General features: G+C 38.6%; 1 protein-coding gene and 1 pseudogene across 11 annotated transcripts in view; both read right to left on the reverse strand.

Moving 5' to 3' along the window:
- Positions 1–20,147, reverse strand: part of LOC114114583 (PRELI domain containing protein 3B-like) — a 105,829-nt pseudogene extending 85,682 nt beyond the window's left edge.
- Positions 1–27,866, reverse strand: part of SRPK2 (SRSF protein kinase 2) — a 244,493-nt gene that overhangs the window by 202,803 nt on the left and 13,824 nt on the right. The gene's annotated exons all lie outside the window — the stretch shown is intronic.

Genomic DNA, 27,866 nt, shown 5'->3' on the forward strand with positions numbered 1-27,866 from the left:
ATAAAAAATAAGAAACTACCAAAAGCCTACCAATGTCTATCCATATAAATTATGATGCATTAAATTTACATCAAAAAGATGAGTATAGACTTAATAATACCCCCAAATGTTTACTCTATCAAGTATCAAATAATGACATTTAGTTTATATATACAGATAACGGACAAAATGCGAGATGTATATATCTTTACATTTTTAATATGAAATCACAATTAACATTTCATAATCACTAGTTGCTCTCATCAGAATTATTTATGTTCAACTATGTCTATTTTAATTCAAATGACACAGAAAAAAACAAAAAGTACTTTAACAAAGATTCATTCTCCCTCTTCAGAATGAACAACTGCTAATACTACAAAAAATAGTTAACTCTTTAAAGCAAACTCTTGAACCCCAACCTCCTCTTCTACTTCCAAAGTTACACCATTAACTTTCTGGTGTAACCCTGTCAATCCATTTTCATAGACTTTTATAAGAGAGAAACAGAAAAAGAAAATATACACATATCCATCAACAAAATAAGGAACTGAGTCACTGGAAAACCACCAGGATGCTACAACTCTCGTGCCATGTGTCACACTTTCTGATGCAATGCTGTTAGGTGCAGCTGATAAAAATGCCAAGAGATCTAGAGCATTTATATTACAACAGTCACAGAAATAGAACCCTTACTGATAAAACACTGATTTTTCCCAATTTTTTCTATCACACAGTTCTACAAAGTTTTCCTTAAAAGCATAAACTTATTTGCATTAAGTTAAATATCATTACTTCTTAAACTTTAAAAAATGCAAGGCAAAAAAACAATTCTTCAAATCATTGATTACTGGTTTCTATCAAGTAATAAACCAAGTAACTGCAATACTGCTCAGTTTTTAAATGCAAGTATAATCATTCAACTATCAAAAATCAATCACACTTTTACAATGCACTATGCATATCATATAAAATAAAATCTATATTAATTTTTCAAATTAAAAATCATATATTAAAGATATAAGCACAAAATATTTGTGGGCAAAAATCAAATATACCTTGTCGATGACAAACTAGTTCTCTAACAATTTTTTAAAACTAAATCCAGATATTGATTTGTTGCCACCTACTGGTTAAAATCATATTTGGATAATGTCATTTCACCTCAAATATTCACTATAGTAAAAAATATAGTAAAAAAAAGTGTTCTTTGTAAAATTTTATAAAACTACTGTGATGAATTCAGCTTTGGAGAAATTTCTAAAGCTGTATCATGAGTTAACAGTACCTTATCTTTTAACAATATCCTCACATAAAATTTTCATTAGACTGTTAGGACTGTTATAAACCTGTGAGAACTACAAAAATACTTATTTAATTAAAACCTTGATACTTTCAGAATTTTTCTTCTTCACAACTCAAATGTTTATATTTTCCTATTTTCTGGACTATTGGAGCTAGAGAACTCATGATATTGTCTGCCACCTTTTTACAACTGAGCTATTAAAATAAAGATCCAAAGAGGGGCTCACATATTACATTGGTTTCTGCTACATTTTAAGTAACTTTTACTCCATAGCAGTCCCTCCCCCCCCTTCCTCATTGTGTTCTTTATACAACTATTGATGGAATAAAAAGTCAGTTGTCCCACTGCACTGCTTTTAAAATCATTCTTTTAGTTACCCAGATTTGAAAAGCATAAGAATGGAACACACAGACTTATTTCTGGATCCGAAATTTAACAAATCCACTGTAAAAAAAAAAAAAAAAAAAAAAAAAACCTTAAAGTAACTGTGGAAAGGTGAATATAGATTGGGTTTTAGATGACAACAATGATTTTTATTAATTCGGTTAGGTATGATAAAGCATTGGAATTATGTATAAGAACATAAACAAGTCTTATAGATACAGCTATAAACTGAATTGTCTCCCATCTCCTCAGCACAAAATTCATACACTGAAACCCAAAACCAACACTGTGACAGTATTTGGAGATGGGGCCTTTGGTAAATAATTAGGTTCAGATGAGATCATGAGCATACGGCTCTTATGAGAGGATTAGTGCCCTTAAAAGAGGATAAATCTGAGAATTTACTCTCTCTCCCGCAGTGAGAATTCTGCAAGAAAGCCATCTGCAAACCAGGATGGTGGCCCTCACCAGAACCCAGCCATGCTGGCACCCTCATCTTAGACTTCTATCCTCTACAAATGTGAGAAAATAAATGTCTATTGTTCATGCCACCCAGTCTATAGTATTTTCTTATGGCAGCATGCATATGGAAGTATATAGGAGTGAAATAATATATCTGATACATGCTTTAAAACATTCACAAAAGGGGGGGAAAAAAGAATTGAGCAAAACTAGTAATTTTTTAAATTTAAGTTAACAGATGCTTGGGATTTGATATGCTATTAGCTCAACTTCTACGTTTGAAATTTCTCATAACCAAAAAAAACTTTAAAAAAGAAATGTTATGAAAATGCTTTTCAATGTAATTCCTGTAATTGAAACCTAAAAATGTATTAAGATAAACAAAGCACTAATCTGAAAGTATTATGAGGCAAAAATAAGAGTTGACTTAAAACTTTATCTTTTAAAAATTCTGTAACAAATTTATTCAAATAACAGGTCTCACCTAAGAGTCTCAAGCTAAAAGCACTGACATTAAATGTCCATGTTCTAAGTAAATAACTTGTGCAAATTATTTATCTGCATAAATGACCCCAATTACAAAAGAGAAATCATAACTTTGAGATCCTTTTGTAAATAGGGTTTTTCATTATATATCCAATAAATTACTCCTGAAATACTTTTAAAATTTTATTTTTTCTGTTTAGAACAGCTAATTTTCTTTAACTCTTTTTGATGATTATAATTTTCAAAATGGTCTCAAATTTTTCAAGTGGACAATATAACCTGAAAATAAATAAACTATGCTCATTTCTAATTTGTGTATGTTTAATTTAGTATTTTATGTGACTGCACTAACAGAATTAACACCAAGCAACTGTTGTCAACCCAATCTGTTTCCTAATTTTAATGGGAATGGTATATTTACAACATTTAATAAGACCAAGTCTATCAGGTTAAGACTGATTATTTTATTTAGGGGGGGAGGGGTGCTGGGGGCCCATGTCATGAGGCATGTGGGATCTTAGTTTCCTGACCAGGGATGGAACTCACGTTCCCTGCCTTGGAAGAAGTCTTCGCCATTAGACTGCCAGGAAGTCCCCTTTTAAAATGATTAAGGAAGGGTCTTTCTATTCCTAATTTAAAAGGGTTTTCAACAGAGATATTCAAACTTGTTCCTTTGATCCATTTCTGCATTAACTAGTAATGGAAGTCCTATTCTCACAGACTAATAAGCATAATTTTATCTTTTATGTAGTATAACTGTGGGTCATCACGGTAAATAATACTTAATGTTCTATGCGCAAAAACATTTCTTCAAGAATTCTAAACAGAGGTATACAGGGCCATTTTTTCTTTTGGTAAAGATTCCAGGCTAGGTTAGGAGTTGTCTTAAATATCTGTGTCAACTACCTCAATCATTCCACAAGCATTTTTTTGGTCATGTACTATGATACAGGGACTATGCACCAAGTATATATTCTCAGGAAGCTCACATCACCACATTGTGTTAAATACTCTAACAAAATGCTGAAGGAAGAAAAAAATCAAGCTGAGATTTCCAGAAAAATTCAGTAATAACTGAGTCTCAAATACTGAGTGAGATTGTTCAACAGCAGTTCTCAAAGCAGGGCCCAAACAAAACACATATAAATTAGAAAGAAGCAAACCTGATTATGTTCAGATGATGTATTTTAAGGAACTCCTATGGACCCTGAGAATAATACTAAAATGCTGTTTGCTTTCTTCCACTGATGGTGCACTAATAGTGGTAGATAAAAATGCCAGTGCCTTAGCAGGAATCAACAATCCCTACCTGTACTAGTCAGTGTAAAGTGAAAGTGAAAGTGAAGTCACTCAGTCACGTCCGACTCTTTGTGACTCCATGGACTGCAGCCCACCAGGCTCCTCCGTCCATGGGATTTTCCAGGCAAGAGTACTGGAGTGGGGTGCCATTTCCTTCTCCAGGGGATCTTCCCCACCCAGGGATCAAACCCGGGTTTCCCACATTGTAGGCAGACGCTTTTACCGTCTGAGCCACCAGGGAAGTCCCCTTTCACTTTCAGTCCGTGTAAACATCAACGTTATTTTTTGAAAAAGAAAAAAAAAAAAAAAAAAGGCTTTTCACTTAAGATGATCGTTAATGAAGAAGTAAAAAAAATAAAGTTTTAATCTTCACCCTTATACTTTTAAAATTCTGTGACAGAACACACCAAAAACTACTGCTCCTCACAAAAATATTACAATAGAATAGTATGATATCATATTATATTATCATTCAAGATATGATTCATTATCACTCACGAAAAAGCATTCTGACCACCGAGTTGTCAGCTAAACAAGCTACTTTTTTCATGACACATCATTTTTACTTAAAAGAACATATATACAAACTGTACTTATTCACACTTGGGTATGGTAGACATCTTAAAAAGTGAGTGAAGCAAGCCTACCAATTAAAGAAAAACAGATAAAAGTATTTGTAGCTGATGACAAAAATTAACATTTTTAAGTAACAAGACTTATGCTAAGTCCATCAATATGGGTTCAGATTCCACAATACAATCTTTCTTCCACCAACCTTTAATATTTGCCAAGTTTCAGTGTGATAACAAAAAATATCCACATTTTTGTGAAAGGCTCTAAAAACTCAATTTTTTTCTAACAATAAATCTGTCCAGGGCCAGATTTCCCTCACATATACTTTAAACAGTACCTCACAACAGACTGAAAGAGGAAGTAAATGTGAGAATCCAACCGTCTTCTGTTAAGTCAAATATTTAGTCTTGTAAAAAATGTAAAACAATGCCATTTTTCTCAGTAAATGTTTATTTTGGAAAAGTTACTTTTCTTTTTAAAATGTTATTAATGTGACTATGATGCCATCATTTTTAAGTAACAATAAACCTACCTATAAATAAAATTTTAACTCAAGTTAAAATTTTAATAAAGTATTGATAGATATATCCATATAAACAAAAGTTATTTCTGAGCTCTCCATACAGTTTGAAACAAAGCTAGAGGAGCTGATGGAATTCCAGTTGAGCTATTTCAAATCCTAAAAGGTATGCTGTTAAAGTGCTGTACTCAATATGCCACCAAACTTGGAAAACTCAGCAGTGGCCACAGGACTGAAAAGGTCAGTTTTCATTTCAATCCCAAAGAAGGGCAATGCCAAAGAATGTTCAAATTACCCCACAATTGCACTTATTTCACACGCTAGCAAGATAACGCCCAAAATCCTTCGAACTAGGCTTCAATACACAAACCAAAAACTTCCAGAGGTACAAGGTGGATTTAGAAAAGGCAGAGGAAACAGAGATCAAATTGCCAACATCTGCTGGATCATGGAAAAAGCAAGGGAATTCCAAAAAAAATCTACTTCTGCTTTATTGATTATGCTAAAGCCTTTGACTGTGTGGAACACAACAAAGTGTGGAAAATCCTGAAAGAGATGGGAATACCAGACCACCTGACCTGCCTCCTCAAAAACCTGTATGCAGGTCAAGAAGCAACAGTTAGAACTGGACATGGAACAACAGACTGGTTCAATTTGGGGAAAGGAGTACATCAAGGCAGAATACTGCCATCCTCCTTATTTAACTTACATGCAGAGTACATCATGCGAAATGCTGAGTTGGATGAATCCCAAGCGCTTGCCAGGAGAAATATCAATAATCTCAGATATGCAGATGACACCACCCTAATGGCAGAAAGAGAAGAGGAACTAAAGAGCCTCTTGATAAAGGTAAAAGAGAAGACTGAAAAACTGGCTTAAAACTCAACATTCAAAAAACTAACATCATGGCATCCAGTCCCATTCAGTTCAGTTCAGTCACTCAGTCGTGTCCAACTCCTTGCAACCCCATGGACTGCAGCACACCAGGTCTCCCTATCCATCGCCAACAGGAGTTGGAGTTTACTCAAACTCATGTCCATTGAGTCAGTGGTGCCATCCAACCATCTCATCTTCTGTCATCCCCTTCTCCTCCTGCCTTCAATCTTTCCAAGCATCAGGGTCTTTTCCAATGAGTCAGTTCTTCACATCAGGAGCCCAAAGTATTGGAATTTCAGCTTCAACATCAGTCTTTCCAATGAATATTCAAGACTGATTTCTTTTAGAATGGACTGGTTGGATCTCCTTGCAGTCCAAGGGACTCTCAAGAGTCTTCTCCAACACCACAGTTCAAAGGCATCAATTCTTTGGTGCTCAGCTTTCTTTATGGTCCAACTCTCACATCCATACATGACTACTGGAAAAACCATAGCTTTGACTAGATGGACCTTTGTTGGCAAAGTAATGTCTCTGCTTCTTAATATGCTGTCTAGGTTGGTAACAACTTTTCTTCCAAGGACCAGGTGTCTTTTAATTTCATGGCTGCAGTCACCATCTGCAGTGATTTTGGAGCCCAAAAAAACAAAGTCTGACACTGTTTCCACTGTTTCCCCATCTATTTGCCATGAAGTGATGGGACCGGATGCCATGATCTTCGTTTTCTGAATGTTGAGTTTTAAGCCAACTTTTTCACTCTCCTCTTTCACTTTCAAGAGGCTCTCTAGTTCTTTGTTTTCTGCCATAAAGATGATGTCATCTGCATATCTGAGGTTATTGATATTTCTCCCGGCAATCTTGATTCCAGCTTGTGATTCATCCAGCCCAGCGTTTCTCATGATGTACTTTGCATATAAGTTAAATAAGCAGGGTGACAATATGATGTCAGCCTTGATGTCCTCCTTTCCCTATCTGGAATCAGTCTGTTTTTTCATGTTTAGTTCTAACTCTTGCTTCCTGACCTGCATACAGATTTCTCAAGAGGCAGGACAGGTGGTCTGGTATTCCCACCTCTTTCAGAATTTTCCACAGTTTGTGGTGATCCACACAGTCAAAGATTTTGGCATAGTTGATAAAGCAGAAGTAGATGTTTTTCTGGAACTCTCTGTTGCAGTCTCATTACTTCATGCCAAATGATGGGGGATAAAATGGAAACCATGACTGATTTTATTTTCTTAGCCTGCAGCCATGATATTAAAAGACACTTGGTCCACAGAAGAAAACCTATGACAAACCTAGACAACTGATGCTTTTGAACTGTGGCGCTGGAGAAGACTCTTGAGAGTCCATTGGACTGCAAGGAGATCAAACCAGTCAATTCCAAAGGTAATCAATCCTGAATATTCATTGGAAGGACTGGTGCTGAAGCTCCAATACTCTGGCCTCCTGATGCGAAGAACCAACTCACTGGAAACCATTTTGATGCTGGGAAAGATTGAGAGCAAGAGAAGAAGGGGGTGACAGAGGATGAGATGGTTGGATGGCAAAACCGAATCAATGGACATGAGTTTGAGCAAACTCCAGGAGATAGTGAAGGACAGGGAAGCCTGACCTGCAGCAGTCTGTGTGGCCACAAAGGGTGAGACATGAGTTTGTGACTGAACAAAAACAGGCCTTTGCTAAGGAACTGAAAAATAATTTCTTTAAGCCTAGAATTACTCTCGGAGAATCTTGAGGGCAAGATGTGTCCACAGCTTCATTAAGAAAAAAAAAAAACCTGTAGGAAGCAGTAAGAGATGCTTAAGCCAGGTAAGTAGAAAGCTATGAGGAGGTCTTGGGTGCCACATGTGACTCAAAGGAGCTACGGCCAAATAGCAAACATGCATAAAACTTATGATAAATTAGGATAAAGACAGTATTTCAGCAGTACCAGAGTCTTAAATTTTAACAGGAGAAAGTAAAGGCCAGAAAACCTGCAGAAATTTGCATTCACCTGTCAAGTTTTCTATCAGAACTCAGGCTCTGTGAAGAAAAACCCGTATTCATCTCTCACTTCATACACATTTATTGACTCACTATGAGTGTGTTTCCATTTAAGGCTTTAAGTACTGGTTATGTGCCTTTTACTTTTCAAAAAACTACTTCTTAGCTTACAGTCTCATATTCCTCTATCTTTCAATAACATTCTGACCAGAGGCTGCAAACTTTCTGCAAGAACCAGACAAATATTTTAGACTTTGTAGGTAGGTAGACTTTTTAGATCTTTGTTATAGCACAAAAGCACACACTTAATATGAAAACAAATGCGTGTGACTGCGCTTCAATAAAACTTTATTTGTGGACACTGAAAATCAAATTTTATATAATCTCCATATGTCACAAAATTTTCTTCTGAATTTATTCAGTCATTTAAAAATATAAAAACTATCTTACCTGACAGGCCATGCTAACACAGGTGGTAGGCTGTATTTAGCCAGACTTCTACAGTCTGCAGACTCCTACCTAAGCCCTCTTAAAGGCTCAGCAGTACAACCCTTCCATTATTCCTTATTTCTACAGCATTCCAATAACTCTATTTGCAAGTCTTTTTGCTAAGCTCCAACTGTAGTGCCAGGTGGCATGAGTGGTAAAGAACCAGCCTATCAATGCAGTTGACAAAAAATGAAGGTTCAATGCCCGGGTGGGAAAAATTTCCTGGAGAGAGAAATGGCAATCCACTCCAGTGTTCTTGCCTGGAGGATCCCACGGACAGAGGAACCTGGCAGGTTACAGGGTCGGAAAGAGTGAGACACGACTGAAGTGACAGCACTGCACAACTGTATGATGGCCTCCAGACAATGAACAATTAAGCATTCTTCTGCTCTAAACGAATTCACTTTCACCCACATTCGCACTTTGGAAAAAATAAAAACAACTTGCTTATTTAGTTTCTGATTTAAACACTGAAGGAAGGAAAAGGGGATTTGAACTAATTATGGAAATGGAACAAAGAACAAGGACAACTCATATTGATGTCGAGTGTTTAAAAAAAAAAAGTCCAATATGATGAATCTCAAAATTCTCAGTCCTGATTTCTCTCCCATAGTTTCAAAAACTAAAAATTCAAGTGTACCTTTTGAGTTTGCTAATGAGATACTCTAAACTCATTCTCACATTTTAAAAAAATGCATAAAACCAGACTAAAGAAATGAATATGACCAAGTATATAGCAACAAATGAGAAAATAATATATATTTTAAAAAGACATTCTTTTTTTTTTTTTAACAATTAGGAAGTTGTAATGGAGACTAAGGCAAAAGATACCTGAAACACCACATCCTTGGAAGGATGAAAACTTTTCTCACAACCATTCATATTTATTTTACACATGAAGAAATTAATGTGTTTGGAACACAAACTTGCAAAAGAAACAAGTGTCTGAAACAGACATAGTCTCTGATCATATGGGCTAAATTCTCTATCCGCTCTAGCCAATAACATAGCCACTAACTCCATGTGACTATTGACATTTAACAAAATTAGCTACCCCACGTCCAAGGTCAGGGGTGGCGGCCCAGAGGAGCAACGCATGTCCAAGGAACGGTGGCTGTGCGGGCGCAGGAGGGCCGAGAGGAGCTACTCCACGTTCAAGGTCAGGAGGGGCGACCTCAACCAAGGTAACGAGCAGCTGCTGCACTTTGCATGTCCAAGGTAAGAGAAACCCAAGTAAGACGGCAGGTGTTGCGAGAGGGCATCAGAGGGCAGACACACTGAAACCATACTCACAGAAAACTAGCCAATCTGATCACACGGACCACAGCCTTCACTAACTCAATGAAACTAAGCCATGCCTGGTGGGGCCACCCAAGACGGATGGGTCATGGTAGAGAGGTCTGACAGAATGTCGTCCACTGGAGAAGGGAATGGCAAACCACTCCAGTATTCTTGCCTTTAGAACTCCATGAACCGTATGAAAAGGCAAAATGATAGATACTAAAAGAGGAACTCCCCAGGTCGTTAAGTGCCCAGTATGCTACTGGAGATCAGTGGAGAAATAACTCCGGAAAGAATGGAAGGATGGAGTCAAAGCAAAAACAATACCCAGTTGTGGACGTGACTGGTGATAAAAGCAAGGTCTGATGCTGTAAAGAGCAATACTGCATAGGAACCTGGACTGTTAGGTCCATGAATCAAGGCAAACTGGAAGTGGTCAAACAAGAGATGACAAGAGTGAATGTCGACATTCTAGGAATCAGCGAACTAAAATGGACTGGAATGGGTGAATTTAACTCAGATGACCATTATATCTACTACTTTGGGCAGGAATCCCTCAGAAGAAATGGAGTAGCCAACATAGTCAACAAAAGAGTCCAAAATGCAGTACTTGGATGCAATCTCAAAAACAACAGAATGATCTCTATTCGTTTCCAAGGCAAACCATTCAATATCACAGTAATCCAAGCCCATGCCCCAACCAGGAACGCTGAAGAAGCTGAAGTTGAACGGTTCTATGAAGACCTACAAGATCTTTTAGAACTAACACCCAAAAAAGATGTGGGGACTGGAATGCAAAAGTAGGAAGTCAAGAAACACCTGGAGTAACGGGCAAATTTGGCCTTGGAATACGGAATGAAGCAGGGTAAAGACTAATAGAGTTTTGCCAAGAGAACGCACTGATCATAGCAAACACCCTCTTCCAACAACACAAGAGAAGACTCTACACATGGACATCACCAGATGGTCAACACCAAAATCAGATTGATTATATTCTTTGCAGCCAAAGATGGAGAAGCTCTATACAGTCAACAAAAACAAGACCAGGAGCTGACTGTGGTTCAGATCATGAACTCCTTATTGCCAAATTCAGACTTAAATTGAAGAAAGTGGGGAAAACCACTCGACCATTCAGGTATGACCTAAATCAAATCCCTTATGATTATACAGTGGAAGTGAGAAATAGATTTAAGGGACTAGATCTGATAGACAGAGTGCCTGATGAACTATGGATGGAGGTTCGTGACATTGTACAGGAGACAGGGATCAAGATCATCCCCATGGAAAAGAAATGCAAAAAAGCAAAATGGCTGTTTGAGGAGGCCTTATAAATACTGTGAAAGCAGAGAAGTGAAAAGCAAAGGAGAAGAGAAAAGATATAAGCATCTGAATGCAGAGTCCCAAAGGATAGCAAGGAGAGATAAGAAAGCCTTCCTTAGCGATCAATGTAAAGAAATAGAGGAAAACAACAAAATGGGAAAGACTAGAGATCTCTTCAAGAAAACTAGAGATACCAAGGGAACATTTCATGCAAAGATGGGCTCAATAAAGGACAGAAATGGTATGGACCTAACAGAAGCAGAAGATATTAGGAAGAGGTGGCAAGAATACACGGAAGAACTGTACAAAAAAGATCTTCATGACCCAGATAATCACGATGGTGTAATCACTCACTTAGAGCCAGACATCCTGGAATGTGAAGTCAAGTGGGCCTTAGAAAGCATCACTATGAATAAAGCTAGTGGAGGCGATGGAATTCCAATGGAGCTACTTCAAATCCTGAAAGGTGATGCTGTGAAAGTGCTGCACTCAATATGCCAACAAATTTGGAAAACTCAGCAGTGGCCACAGGACTGGAAAACGTCAGTTTTCATTCCAATCCCAAAGAAAGGCAATGCCAAAGAATGCTCAAACTACCGCACAATTGCACTCATCTCACACACTAGTAAAGTAATGCTCAAAATTCTCCAAGCCAGGCTTCAGCAATACGTGAACTGTGACCTCCCAGATGTTCAAGCTGGTTTTAGAAAAAGCAGAGGAACCAGAGATCAAATTGCCAACATCCGCTGGATCATGGAAAAGCAAAAGAGTTCCAGAAAAACATCGATTTCTGCTTTATTGACTATGCCAAAGCCTTTGATTGTGTGGATCACAATAAACTGTGGAAAATTCTGAAAGAGATGGGAATACCAGACCACCTAACCTGCCTCTTGAGAAACCTATATGCAGGTCAGGAAGCAACAGTTAGAACTGGACATGGAACAACAGGCTGGTTCCAAATAGGAAAAGGAGTACGTCAAGGCTGTATATTGTCATCCTGCTTATTTAACTTATATGCAGAGTACTTCATGAGAAACACTGGACTGGAAGAAGCACAAGCTGGAATCAAGACTGCCAGGAGAAATATCAATAACCTCAGATATGCAGATGACACCACCCTTATGGCAGAAAGTGAAGAGAAGCTAAAAGCCTCTTGATGAAAGTGAAAGAGAAGAGTGAAACAGTTGGCTTAAAGCTCAACATTCAGAAAACGAAGATCATGGCATCTGGTCCCATCACTTCATGGCAAATAAATGTGGAAACAGTGTCTAACTTTATTCTGGGGGGCTCCAAAATCACTGCAGATGGTGACTGCAGCCATGAAATCAAAAGACACTTACTCCTTGGAAGGAAAGTTATGACCAACTTAGATAACAGATTGAAAAGCAGAGATACTACTTTTCCAAAAAAGCTCTGTCTAGTTAAGGCTATGGTTTTTCCAGTGGTCATGTACGGATATGAGAGTTGGACTGTGAAGAAAGCTGAGTGCCGAAGAATTGATTCTTTTGAACTGTGGTGTTGGAGAAGACTCTTGAGGGTCCCTTGGACTGCAAGGAGATCCAACCAGTCCATTCTGAAGGAGATCAGCCCTGGGATTTCTTTGGAAGGAATGATGCTGAAACTGAAGCTCCAGTACTTTGGCCACCTCATGTGAAGAGTTGACTCATTAGACAAGACCCTGATGCTGGGAGGGATTTGGGGCAGGAGGAGAAGGGGACGACAGAGGATCAGATGGCTGGATGGCATCACCGATTCGTTGGACATGAGTTTGGGTGAACTCCAAGAGTTGGTGATGGACATGGAGGCCTGGCGTGCTGCAATTCATGGGGTTACAAAGAGTCGGACACGACTGAGGGACTGAACAGAACTGAAACAAAATTAAAACTTCAGTTCCTAAAACTAGTCATGTATCTCAAATGCTCAAGAGCTTGCTTGTGGCCACCATATTGGACAAGACAGATAGGGAACATCTCTACCACCACCCATCACACAAAGTTCTATCAGACAGCCCTGTTACATGTTTCCCTGACTCATAAACATAAAATAAACATTAAAATGAAACTTAACTTCTCCCTTCCTTCAAAAGGAAAGTGTAAAATGTTTACTTCCTGCCACCTACCATGTGGGAAGTACCAAGTAAGTCTTTTGGTACAAGTATTTACTGTATTAAAAGCTGAAAAAACCTTCTTCCTAGGAGAACTCATAAAGAAAAGAATCATCTTGTTGCTTTTACCAGGGTTCTAAAAACTTTACAACATTCTGGGAAAATGAGTAGCTCATCAGTAACTACTTCAGCCTCCTTATTAGCTTTAAACCACTCTCAACTGCATCTTTAACACTCTCAACATCTCTCTGTCCTGGAAAGTGAAGAATTCTCTATATCACTCGGATTATCACACAATTCTCTTTCAAATGGAAAATAGCTCCTTCTTGTCACCTTTGGCCAGAGTGTGAAATATAGAAACCACTCAAATAACTGTTTCATGAAAAGTCAATGAACTCTAAGTCTCTATGGAATCGTAAAAAACAAAAAAGCCAGTCTCCATTGCCTAACTACATGCATTTAATATTTAAGCAGCTTTAAACCTTTTTCTTTTTTAATTTTTTGAGTATAGTCAATTTACAATGTTAAGCTTCTGCTGTATGGCAAAGTAAATCAGTTAAACATCTAGACATCCACTTTTTTACACTCTTTTCCCATATAGATCACTGCAGAGTATTAAGTACAGTTCCCTATGCTATAAAGTAGGTCCATATTCAGTATCTATTTTATGTATAGTACTGTACTTGTGTCAGTCCTAAGTTTTCCAATTTAATCCCTTCCCTTTTCCCCCTTAAGTTTTCTACATCTGTGACTATCTCTGATTTGTAAATAAGTTCATCTGTATCATTTTTTTTTAATTTCACATGTAAGTGATTTCATGTATTTGTCTTTGTCTGTCTGACTTAATTTCACTTAGTATTGTTAGGGGAAGTACACTGATTGAAACCGCCCACCCTGCCCAGGCAACATAGTAACTATTTGCATGAGTTGTTTTAAGACAGGAGGGCCTGGTAAGCAACAGGAACTAATAAGCCTCCACCAACCAGAAGAGTTCAGAAAGGTCAAAAGAAGACACCACATGTCTGACTACCTCCCAGAATCCTCTCCGGCATCCATCTTGGCTGAACAAGGCGTGCACCACCAGGAAGGCCTCTGAGTCAGAATGATTGACTAAAAGACAACCCAGAAACTAATCCCATCACCATAAAACCCAAGATTGCAAGACATGTGACACAGCAGTTCTCATGGGTTCCCTTACCCTACTGCTCTCCACCCGGGTGCCCTTTCCCAATAAAATCTCTTGCTTTGTCAGCACAGGTGTCTCCTCAGATAATTGATTTCTGAGTGTTAGACAAGAGCCTAGTTTCGGGCCCTAGAAGGGGTCCCTCTTCCTGCAACAGTATGATAATCTCTAGGTCCACCCATGTTGCTGCAAATGGTATTATTTCATCCTTTTTATGGCTGAGTGATACTCCATTGTATATGTACCATACCTTCAGTCAGAGGACATTTAGGATGCTTCCACGTCTTAGCTATTGTAAACAGTGGTGCAATGAACACTGGGGTACACACACACCCTTTCCAAGTATGGTTTTTTCTGAATATATGCCCATGAATGGATCATATGATAGTTCTGTTTTTAGCTTTTCAAGTAAGCTCCATATTGTTATCCATAGTGATTGTACCAATGAAGCAGTTTTAAGTCTTTTGCTGATTATTTTATAAGCACTTTGCTGACTGTAGGATTTAAATGGCACAACATATCTGTAGACATAAGTTTTTTGTTTCTTAAAAATCAAGGACTTACTAAAAAGTGAAAAGTCTACAAGGCGAAATAAAGTATTACATGCCACACCAGAACTACAAAATTAATATAAAATTTTCAGTTACTTATCTATGAAATAGACTACCTTTTAAATAAATATATATAAATACAATGGATTTATTTTTTACACTGGATTATTCAGACTTTAAAAAGAAGAAAATCTTGTCAAATGCTAGAACATGGATGAACCTTGAGGATATTATGCTAAGTGAAATAAGCCAGTCACAAAAAGAGAAATACTGCATGATTCCATTTATAAAAAGTAGCAGACTTGAATATTCATTGGAAGGACTGATGCTGAAGCTGAAGATTAAGTACTCTGGCCACCCGATGCAAAGAACTGACTCATTGAAAAAGACCCTGATGCTGGGAAAGATTGAGGGCAAGAGAAGAGGGGGGCAACAGAGGATGAGATGGTTGGATGGCATCACTGACTCAATGGACACAAGTTTGAGCAACCTTAGGGAGATAGTGAAGGACAGGGAAGCCAGGTGTGCTGCAGTTTGTGGGTTTGCAAACAGTCAGACACAACTTGGCCACTGAATAACAATGAAGTTGTCAAACTTTCAGAAACAGAAAGTAAATGGTGACTGCTACCATGGATTTGGGTGGACTCCGGGAGTTGGTGACGAACAGGGAGGCCTGGCATGCTGCAGTTCATGGGGTCGCAAAGAGTCAGACACGACTGAGCAACTGAACTGAATGAAGTGTAGGGTGAGAGGAGTTGCTGTTTAGTAGGTAGACAATTCCATTTGCCAAGATGAAAAAGTTCTAGAGTTATTTTACACAACTTGTTACAGTTATTAACACCGTATTGACCAGAGATGTATTAATACGTCTTTTGTGACCCAAATGTTATTCACCAGAGACGTTTCAGTATTCACTTACATAACAAATCACTGGCCAAAGGCACTAGTTATTGCGCAAAAAAAAAAAAAAAAAAAAAACCCTGTCAATAATGAGTTAACACTCCTGGACTGTACAGGTAAAATGGTTAAGATGAGAAAATTTTTACACTGTGGTTTTTTATCACAATAAAAGAGTGAATACGTATAAACTAAATTAACCCTTAAACAATGCAGGGGTTGGGGCAGAGACCCCCTCCATGTCTTAGCTATTATAAATAATGCTGCTCTGAACACTGGAGTGCATATATCTTTTTGAATAGTTTACGTCTTTTCTGAATATATACTCAGGAGTGGGACTGCTGGATCATATAGCAGCTCTATTTTTATATTTTTAAAGAAACTCCATACTGTTTTCCTTAGTGGTTACACCAATTTACATTCCCACCAACACTATAGGAGGGTTCTCTTTTCTCCACACCCTCTCCAGCACTTATTATTTATAGACTTTTTGATGGTGGTCACTCTGACTGGTGTGAGGTGATACTTCACTGTAGTTTTGATTTGCACTTCTCTAGTAATTAATGATGCTGAGTATCCTGTCATGTGCCTATTGGCCATCTGTATGGCTTCTTTGGAGAAATGTCTGTTTAGATCTTCTGCCCATTTATTCTTTTGATATTAAGTTGTATGAGCTGTTTACATATTTTGGTCATACCATTTGGTATGACATTTTGGTCATACCATGCAAATATTTTCTCCCACTCTATCAGTTAACTTTTTGTTTTGTTGATGGTTTCCTTTGCTATGCAAAAGCTTTTAAGTTTGATAAGGTCCCATTTGTTTATCATTGCTTTTATTTCTTTTGCCTTGAGAGACTGACCTAAGAAAACATTGCTATGATTTACAGAAAGTGTTTTGTCTATGTTCTCTTCTAGGAGTTTTATGGTGTCGTGTCCTGTATTTAAGCCTTTCAACCACTTTGAGATTATCCTTGTACATGGAGTAAAGAAGGGTTCTAATTTCATTTCCCAACACCCCTGGCTGAAGAGACTGTCTCTTCTCCCTTGTGTATTCTTGCCCCCTTTGTCTACAATTAACTGAACACAGGAATGTAGACAGGTTTGTTTCTGGGCTCTATTCTGTTCCACTGATCTACTGTCTGTTCTTGTGCCAATACCAAAATGTTTTGACTACTGCAGCTTTGAAGGATAGTCTGAGATCTGGAAATGTTATGTCTCCAGCTTTGATATTTTTTCTCAGAACTGCTTTCTGGTTCTTCTGTGACTCCATATAAATTTTAGGATTATCTGTTCTAGTTCTGTGAATGTCAAGGGTAATTTGATAGGAATTGCATGAAATCTGTAGACTGTTCTGGGTAGTATACCATTTTAACAATATTCTTTTAATTCAAGAGCATGAATTATCTATTTTTTTAAATCATCTTTAATTTCCTTTATCAGTGATTTACAACTTTTGGCATACAGATCTTTCATCTCTATGGCTAAGTTTGTTTATTCCTAAGTTTCTGGGGTGGTTTTCACGGCATATTTTAAACAGGATTTTTTTTTTTTTTTTAACGTTCTCTTTCATTGTTAGTATACAGAAACACAACAGATTTCTGTAATATTAATCTCGTATCCTGCTATTCTGCTGAATTCATTTATTAGTTCTAGTGTTTGTGTGGAGATTTTAGGGTTCTCTATATAGAAAGTAACTGTCAATTGCAAATAGTGACATTTTTACCTGTTCCCTTACAATTGGGCTACCTTTTATTTCTCTTTCTTCTCTACAGCTCTGGCTAAGAATTCCAAGATATTAAATAGAAGAGGTAAGAGTTGGCATCCCTGTCTTGTTCCTGAATTTAGCAGAAAGGCTTTCAGCTTTCCACCTCAACCACATTTCTTACATGTGATCGGAAACTGGTTCTACAGCAAACGTGATACAAATTTTTCCAAAGAGAACTTAAAGCAAAAGTTCTGTATTCTGTTATGTATTAAATTATTTACAGTCATCTCCAAAGAGCCAGCCATATTTTGCTACTATTGAAAATGTCTATTATATAAAATGAGCTCTCTAAGACCTTCATAAAGATATTTTACTATAAACACACTGCTACTCTATGTAGGTAGTGTCCATTTGTCATTTTCTATTGTAGCAAATGGAAATGCAACGACTCTTGCATCAGTCATTTTAAAAATTTAAAAATCAGATGGTTTTCATAATGGCATCCAGTTTAAAAAAATGTTTAATAAAATCCCAGATTCTAACAAGTACAGAGTTTCAATTTGGAATAATGAAAATGTTCTGGAGATGGATGGTGGTGATGACTGCATAACAATACCAATGTACTCAATGCCACTGAACAGTATGTACAATTAAAAATGATTAAAATGGGGATTTCCCTGGTGTTCCAGTGGCCAAGACTCTGCACTCCCAATGCAGGGGCCCAGGTCAAAGAACAAGATCCCACATGCCACAAGACTCATGTGTGCAGCCATATCAATATATAAATATTTTTTAAATGGTTAAGATAGTTTATGATATATATTTTTAACATAATAAAACCTAAAGTTTCAGTAAGAGGTTATATGTATGTCATCTTCAACAGTTTATGAGCCGCTATTAAGAAAAGTCACGTGATCATTTGCACAATTAACCCCAACTTACCACTAGCAAAGACATCTCAAAGGTCTCAATTATGCATGAAAGATGCAATTACATCACAACTGGAAATTTCCCTCAGAAAAAGAAAGTTCAGAAAACCAAAACAGTTTCAAACTGGTTCACACAAATGACATGTGTTAATACTAATGAGACTATAATTACCTGACAATTTTATTAAGTCACTATGTGGTACAGAATAGTTTGAAATACTTTCTAACCAAATCGGTTCTGTACAATCAGGTGATAAGTTCTTAAAAAGAGTTTTATTTAAAGAAATGCACTTGAGCTTGCCAAAAACATATATGAAAGTGAGAATAATAGTGGCAGCTTTAAACTATAATCATATTTTAATACCCTATAAAACAGGGATTCTTCATGTATAACCATGAGATAGTTTCAAGTACTGGGTAAAGGCCAAGAAAGAGAGGATGCACACAAGCAGAAGAGTCTTAAAGTCACTATTTATTAAGTAACACCTGGCCTAAAACATGCAGGCATCATGCTAAATATGTCACATGAACTCTCATTTAACTCTCAGAGTAGCCCCAGGAGATACAAATCTATCTGCTGTTTCACAAACAAGGAAATGAGGACCAATGCGTTAAATAACATGCTCAAGATTGTACAGTCACTAAGCAGCAGGACCGGGATAAGACGCCCACACCACTCTGAAGTACACAGATGCCATCTACTTGCTGCCACCTTTAGGACACACTGTGCAGTAGATTGCAGTGTTACAACCTTTTTTTCCCTAGAGGGGACAGACACTGAGGGAAAATAAATCACGTCATCAGCAGACATGGAGCAACTAGCTGGAACCCAAGTCTTCCTATTCCTCACCCAGGGCCTTTCCTCTGCAGTATACCTGATATGTGTGGTAGCTCTAAATATATGTTCACAAATTATTCAATACAACTCTCCTCAAAGAGCAGAACCTAAGGCTCCCCTCAGTAACTCACCTTTTTTTCTGATAGCTTTTATCTTATTTTTAACTGTGTTCCAATTTCAACTGTCTCACTTCTAACAAATAAAATGTGGCAGAAGTGACATGTGTGAGACTTTCAAGGGTAGGTGTGAGACTTTCCAGAGCAAGTCATAAAGAGCACTGTAGGGTCCTCCTTGTTCTCTCTACTCCTCATTCTGGATGCAGCCAGCTGACATGTTGCGAGGACACTCAAGGAGAGGTCCACATGGCAAAGAAGCAAGGCCTCCTGCCAACAGCCATCGCAAGCCAGATTGGAAGCGGCTGCTCCAGCCCCAGCCAAGCCTTCAAATGACTGAAACCTGAGCCAGAACCACCCAGCTATGTTGCTTCTGAATTCCTAATCCTCAGAAACTATGAGGCGATAAATGTTTGTTGTATTAAGACACCATGGTTTGTTGGGGTTTTTTTTTCAGCTCTAAGCTTAACAGACAAACAAAAAACTCCATGATATTTAATGTGTACATCATGGTAGTTAAGGCAATTTGTTACACAGCAATAAATAAAACAAAGAGGAAGAAAAACAAGTCTCTCAACAAAGTGTGACTAACACTTTGCTATCAAAACTACCCCTGAAAACTCAACTATACTTCAATTTAAAAAAACAACTACCAGTAAAGAGTGTAGGCTCTGCAGGTCACCTGTCAAAAGAAGCATTGTGACCTGGACTAAGGGCAATTTCTCAGGCTCACTTGGCCATCTGTAATGTGATACATAATAATTTTTAAAATTATTTTTAAAACACTCCCCCATTTTACAATAATATTTCCATTACCTTACCTCTTAGAGTCACTATGATTAAATCAAAAATGGGTCCAGCACTTGCCATGGTACCCAATACACAGTGAAAGTTCAGTAAATATCTACTGTTACTAATCTTATTTCTTTTATCTGCCCTTTACTAGCAGCTTTCTCTAGACTTTTTAAAAAGTTACCAATTCTGAGCAGGGAACACCTCCATTACTCTCCTAAGTTGTCCAACAGCCTTTTTCACTGGTCTTCCTTTACTTCACTCACTCCCGGGCTGTACCTAAAGCTCATCTAAAACTGTCCCTTCCTTTGGCTTCCAGAGAAGGAACTAATAATAACAGGGTCCTCTTCTGGTCTCTGCTACTGCTGCTGCTGCTCCTCCACCTGCCCTTTCCAAATGTAGCTTATCCTCAAAGCTCTCTCCTATTCATTCTCATCGCCTCAATGGTGACCCTTTTGCAAATGCTCCAAAACCTACTGCAGCCTCTCCCTCCCATCTGAGTCAGGATCCCAGTTTCCCCAGCTCAAAAGCTCCACGTTAATGTCCCACAAATACTTCAAATGCAACAAAACCTGAATTTTTTGCATTTCCTGTTACTCCTTATACTTTTTTTTCTCTTCTTCCCATCTCCAGTCCTACTCTATTAACAGACCAAACTCTGTGAAGTCAGAGAAGATGTCCAAAGTCTTATTAAGATCTTACCCTATCTGCTTTCAATAAATGTACGAGACACTGTGCTGGGTGCCAGGGATACACTGCAAGCTGGCCACACTGCCCACACACCCCACCCCCACCCCCCGCAAGAACTTACAGTCTAGCATGCTTCCAATTAACTGCCAAGTCCCAGGGACTCCACCTGTGCAGACTCTCATATCCACCCTCTCCTTTCCATTCCTACCACAAACACCCTCCTCTCGCACCTAGACCATGGTGACAACGTGCTGAAGTTTCTCTCTTCACTTTGTGCCCCCACCTCAATCCATCCTTTACATAAGCTGCCCATTATCTTTCTCGAGCATGTGTTCGTGCTATTCAGCTCCCCAAAAATCTTCAATGGTTCCCACTGCTTACATCAAAAGTCAGAATTCCCTCCCATTACCTTGATAGCACTTCATGATTTTTCCCACTGGGAATCACTGCACCCCACTGTATATTTAGGGCACCTCATTCTCTCCCTAACACATCTGTTTACACCAGCGATCCTCTCAGAATGTCATGGCCTTTCTTATGAAAATCCCCTCACGCAGTCATCCAAACTAACTGACCCTTCCCTTATTTTACATGCACAAGGCCTGTATCTCCATTTGCTACTCACCCCTCCACTTTCTGTCACTGTTAGTTGTTTACTTGCCTGTCTCTTTGGGTAGGTCACAAATCCCAGGCTGCCACTAATTTACTTGGCAATCTTATAAGTCACTACGTTATCCAAGGTTTAATTTTCTCATCAGTAAAATGAAAGGTTAAACTGACCAAGTGCTAAGCAACTCCCAACTTCAAAGTTCCATACAGATGAGCCTTGTCTTTGAAAAAGGCAGAACAGCACAACTGTAAGCTTGGCCTTGGTAGTCAGACCAGTGGTTCTGAATCCCAGCTCTACAACCTACCATCTCCCAACAACGGACCTGCTGCTTTCTGTGCCTCAGTACCTCATATGCAAAATGTGAATAATGTGTTATCTTTTAGAATTATTTGTTTTTAAATTTTGTTTAAACAGCTATATTAGACATAATTCACACCCATTTAAAATATGCAACTCAATGACTTTTGGTACAGAGCTGTACAACCATCATCATGATCAGCTGTAGAATATTTTCATCACCCCCAAAAGAAACGCATATCCATCAACAATCATTCCCCTTTTCCCATAGCCCTAGGCAAACACTCAATGGATTTGCCTATGCCTGGCATTTCATGTCAATGCAATATGTTTATGACTGTCTTCTTTCATTTAGCAAAATGTTGTCAAGGTAAACATATGTTGTTGTAAGAGGACGCCAGTCATTTTATTACTAATTGATATCCCACTGTGTGGATATAATACTACATTTTGTTTATCAGCTGATGGTCATTCAGTTCTATCCCTTGGTCATTATGAATAATGTTGCTCTTTCAGTCTTAAGTAACAGAAAATGCAACTCAATCTGGCTTAAGCAAATAACTAAAAGTCCAGCAGGCAGTCCATGCTCCAGCAGACATTTAAACATCATCATCAGGACTGACTTTTTCTCCATTTATTATTGGCTAGGCTCTGTTGTCTGCTCATTGTTGAGATCTGCCTGGTGACAAAATGGCTTCAGAACTCCATTTCACATTCTCTAACAGTCAAGCCAACAGGAGAAAGCAAAGCCTTGGAGTTAGCTCTGGGTGGACAGTCTCACTGTGGCCCTAGACTGTACAACTGAAATAGGCTGTGATCTATCCTTGGGAAATGTGGAAAGGACCCAAAGTATGTGAACCAAAAACACATAAGTGATAAACCCCACACAAAACTGAGGCCTCTTTCTGGGAGGAAAAATGGATTCTAAACAGCTAAAAAATTTTAAAGCCCAATTTTTAAAAATAAGTAAATTCTAAATATAAAAACCCAATCTAAGGTTGATAAAAATTAAACATAATAAATCATATTCAGCCTGCTCTTCCATAATGCAATGTAAGACTGCAACTGTATCAAACAGAAGGAATGGGGCTTATTTTCAAAATTTTTTAAAATTCAGATTATGGAGTTAGAGGAATTTCTCTAGTCTTGTGGAAAACACAGGAGCCAAGGTATGGGAAAGGGAAGTCTCTGAGACTGGTAGTCTGTGAAGCATTTCCTACCCTAACAACAATACATACTGTGGTTCAGGCCTGACAGCCACCTTGATCCTTTATTAGCCAAAGTTCTCAACTCAGTTTATTAAGAATTCTTTTCATGGGAAAACATCACTTTGATTTCCTAATATAAGCTAACAGGAAACTAGAATTCCTTTAACAAGAAGTAATTTTTCAATCTTGCCCAAAATAATTTTATCTCATAAAACAAGAAATACTAAATGTTTATTTCCCTCTTGGACTCAGCCTGTGTGTGTCTGTCAGTCACTCAGTCATGTCTGATTCTTTGTGACCCCATGGACTAAAACCCGCCAGGCTCCTCAGTCCATGAGAATTCTCCAGGCAGGAATACTGGAGTGGGGTTGCCATTCCCTTCTCTAGAGGATCTTCCTGACTCAAGGATCAAAGCCAAGTCTCCTGCGTTGCAGATTCCTTACCATCTGAGCCACCAGAGAAGCCCCTAGAACTCAGCCTAAACATAATTAAAAAATAAAAAATGAATTTTTAAAACCACTACCAGGATTACCCATTCCTTTTATAACATGTCTTAGTCTCCCCGCCCTGTCCCCTTGCTATGCTAAGTCACTTCAGTTGTGCCCGACTCTGTGCAACCCCAGAGACGGCAGCCCACCAGGCTCCCCCGTCCCTGGGATTCTCCAGGCAAGAACACTGGAGTGGGTTGCCATTTCCTTCTCCAATGCATGAAAGTGAAAAGTGAAAGGGAAGTCGCTCAGTCGTGTTCGACTCTGTGCGACCCCATAGACAGAAGTCCACCAGGTTCCTCCATCCATGGGATTCTCCAGGCAAGAGTACTGGAGTGGGGTGCCATTGCCTTCTCCCACCCCGTCCCCTTAGTCTAGTTTCAAATTATAGACCTAGAGATCACCTGCTACAAACAATGATTTCTAGATCTAATGGTAATTTTGTTGCTCTAATTCACCGCGAGGACTTATCCTTAGCCAATGTATGTCCTATCCGTAACTTGCAGGCATTATTACTGAGAAAAAAAAATTAAGCTGGCCAAAATAACTAAAGACATGTTCATATTTAGATGCTTAGTAAAATTTTATACTAATTCCACAGCTTTTAATTTTGCCTATTATTAAAAAAAATCCTAAAATACAACTGAAACACCATAAAATAACTAACATCTGCTACTTACAGTTTATTATGCACTACACAGATATAATTATTGAATCCTTACATTTTCTGAGACATATTATTAGCTCTATTTTAAGAAGAAGAAAATAAGACTTAGAAGAATTAAATAATTTATCTTACACCACTGAGGAAAGTGATGGCTTCAAGACTTGAACCCTCGTCACCTCCTTCTGACAGCAGGATAAGCCTCAGCAAAGAATATTCAAAGAGTAGCCAGACTTCAGGAAAAGGGGAAACTATGACTTCTTTTTAGCTAAGTCAGGTTTCGCCTACACCAAGTATCAGGATTCAAGCTTTAAGAGTAAAATTATACCCCCTAGGATCCTCTGAAAGGTAAACATATCCTCGGGTGTCCCTTAACTTGATCGCAAAGACAGTGAAGGTAGGGGGCATCAGTGGAGTCAAGAGGAAGAGAACAGATCTGCTATTACTGTTAAACCTACAGGGTGCTGGCTGTCTATTACGTAGATAAAGGACACAGAAAGCCTTAGTGTTGTAGGAACTGAAAAATCAAGTTTCTAAAACTAAGACAGAAAACATAACTAACCCTTAAAAAAAACTATCTTACTGTATACTAAAATTTCCTACATAAAGTAATTTCTATCCCACTCCTACCATATATCCAATTGATAAAACAGTTCATGTCCATGTCACATGCTAAGCGCAGTTTCCATTCAAAGGAAAAAAACTGTATTTTCACCTTTCTTTTTCTGACAGTAAAGGGAGGAATTTAAAAATAAGGTTCTTCAGTGTGGAGATTCCTTAAAAAACTGGAACTAGAACTGCCATATGACCCAGAAATCCCACTGCTGGGCATACACACTGAGGAAACCAGGACTGAAAGAAACACGTGTACCCCAATGTTCATCGCAGCACTGTTTATAATAGCCAGGACATGGAAACAACCTAGATGTCCATCAGCAGACGAATGGATAAGAAAGCTGTGGTACATATACACAATGGAGTATTACTCAGCCATTAAATAGAATACATTTGAATCAGTTCTCATGAGGTGGATGAAACTGGAGCCAATTATACAGAGTGAAGTAAGCCAGAAAGAAAAAAACCAATACAGTATACTAACGCATATATATAGAATTTAGAAAGATGGTAACAATGACCCTATGTGTGAGACAGCAAAAGAGACACAGACGTAAAGAACAGTCTTTTGGACTCTGGGAGAAGGCGAGGGTGGGATGATTTGATAGGGCAGCGTTGAAACGTGTGTATTATCATACGTGAAGCAGGTCGTCGGACCAGGTTCGATGCATGAGACAGAGTGTTCAGGGCTGGTGCACTGGGATGGGGAGGGAGCTGGGAGGGGGGGTTCTGGATGGAGAATACATGTGCGCCCATGGCTGATTCATGTCGATGTATGGCAAAAACTACTACAATATTGTAAAGTAATTAGCCTCCAACTAAAACAAATAAATTAACTTTTAAAAAAAGAAAGTTGGACACAGACACATAGGAAGAACATCATGTGATGAAGGAGGCAAAGGTTAGGTGATACAGCCCCAAGCCAAGGAATGCCACGAAAGCTGGAAGAGGCAAGGAAGGACCCTCAGCTAGAGACTTCAGAAGGAGCTCGGGCATGCTGAGACCTCGATCTCAACTTTCAGCATCTAGAACCGGAAAAGAATAGATTTCTGGGGACTTCTCTGGTGGCCCAGTGGCTAAGACTGTGCACTCCCCAGGCAAGGTGTCTGGGTTTGATCCCTGGTCAGGGAATTAGCTCCCACATGCAACTAAAGGTCTAGCACACCAAATGCTGCAACTGAAAGACCCTGCGCGCTATGACTGAGACCCAGTGCAACCAAGTTAATTAAATAAATAACAAATATATATTTAGAAAAATAAAAATAAGGTTCTTGCAACAATCTCTAGGGGCTAAAAACTTTACCTTCTGTGTTCGTCCCAGAAAGATTTGCTTTCTGCAGACGATATGGTAATGTTGAAAGCCAATGAATCGGACTCTAGCAGCCTAACTAGCACTAAACTGGCTCAGAAACTAAAGACAGGCGACCTTAACTGAGTACCTGCTTCTTCAGTCCCCCTCACTACTCCTTCACTGGAACTTCTGCACTGAAGGACAAAAGAAGAAATAAAGCACTGAAGAATTTTAAGCTCTTTCTCAAGAAGCTGCCTTGAAGAAGCACTATAGTATATGAGGGAGAGACCAAGAGACAGTGTTTTTCCACTTTATATATAATAGCGTTCTAGGTAAAAAATTTATTTTAAAAGCATTCTGCAGGAATTCCTTCGTGGTCCAGGGTTAGAGTTTTGCACTTCCACTCTCAAAAACATCGATTAAATCCCTGGTCAGGAAACTAAGATCCCACAAGCTGCAAGGCATGGCTCTCTGCCCAAAAAAACGTTCTCCTACTACAGAGACTGAAAAACACTTGTCCAGGTGCTCTCTAAAGTCCTGGCTATTTTGCTGCATTCTCAGATCCACAACCTAAAGCAGTACATTTCAGCTGTGAAAAGAACACAGTCAATTTTACATCAGTGATACAAATAACACTATGTAGGGAAAGTCACCTACATACATACATAAGTTTCATTCCAAGAGCATGTTAAGTCCAAAGTTAGCCTTGGTACGCAACCAACCCAATTGGCTACATAAGTACTCAACTGTAAGAGGTTTATAACATTCTCACACAAATAATATTAATACATAAAAAATAAATGAACAACAAAAAAATTTTTAATCTTGGAGAGTATAGTAGTACAGTACAACAGCTGGCATACAGGGGCTGGCTGGCATCAAGTGAACAGGCAAGAAGAGTTACTGACTGGAGGAGAGGAGGTGGGAGATGGTAGAGCTGAAGGACCGTCAGCAAAGAAGACCGACAGCAAGCTGCAGTTTCACTCACATCTGACACTGATGGCACACACGTTCGCATCTTTGAAAGTTCACAGCTTGAACGTTCATATGTAGGAGACTTACTGTGCATCCTATTTTAGGATAAAACACATCATGTAACCCATCTCCCGGAAAAAAAAAAAACTTTCACTGGAATATTCTAGACATAAAAATAACTGCAGACTCCCTGTGTAACTGGCGGGAACAGCCGATTGACAGCAGAAACAGCGGCAGCAAGCTCCGTCCCTTGCGCCAGAAGCAACAGCAGCACCTGGTGACCAAAGGAAGCCCTGGGCACAGGCGGCCCAAGAGGCAGGCGCCACTTCTTAGTGCACTGTCCTTCTCATCCCTCCTGGATCTCACACTTCCGCTTCCTGGGTTGGAATCTGTCTTTCCTCCCTTCCCCACCCTGCCTGGTGCACACAACTGTTGAGGGGCACCTCTGCTACACTGAGGTCCTACAGGGGACACGACACTCACACTGTGCTCTTGAGGGACACACAGCCAAGTTTACAGCAATCAACAATCTCATACAGATGGTCCCTCTTGTCCCTATCCTTTTAGAATCCACATTCTAAGATCCTAACTTGAGAATTATAAAGCTTAAAAATATTTACATTAAGAATATATCCAAAAAATAGCTGGAAAACACACACTCTGGAATTGATAGGCCAATTAATTTTGAACTGAATTCAAGTATCAGGGACAAAACTACATTTTGTAGGATTTATCCAGTAAGGCTAAGGACTCAGCATAAAGTATCATATAAGCCCAAGTATAAACCATGGTCTTTTCACAAAAATTATCCCTCAAAAAAAGAGGTAGTTGCCTTAGATTCTAGTCCTTATAAAGTCTTTAAAGAGATACACTGCTCTCAAGTATCTTATTTTTAACATAATAAGGCAAAAAAAAAAAAAAAAGAATCTTCCAGAGGAAATGAACAATCAGGATTATAG

Source organism: Ovis aries, chromosome 4 (genome assembly GCF_016772045.2).
Source record: "Ovis aries strain OAR_USU_Benz2616 breed Rambouillet chromosome 4, ARS-UI_Ramb_v3.0, whole genome shotgun sequence".
Taxonomy (NCBI): domain Eukaryota; kingdom Metazoa; phylum Chordata; class Mammalia; order Artiodactyla; family Bovidae; genus Ovis; species Ovis aries.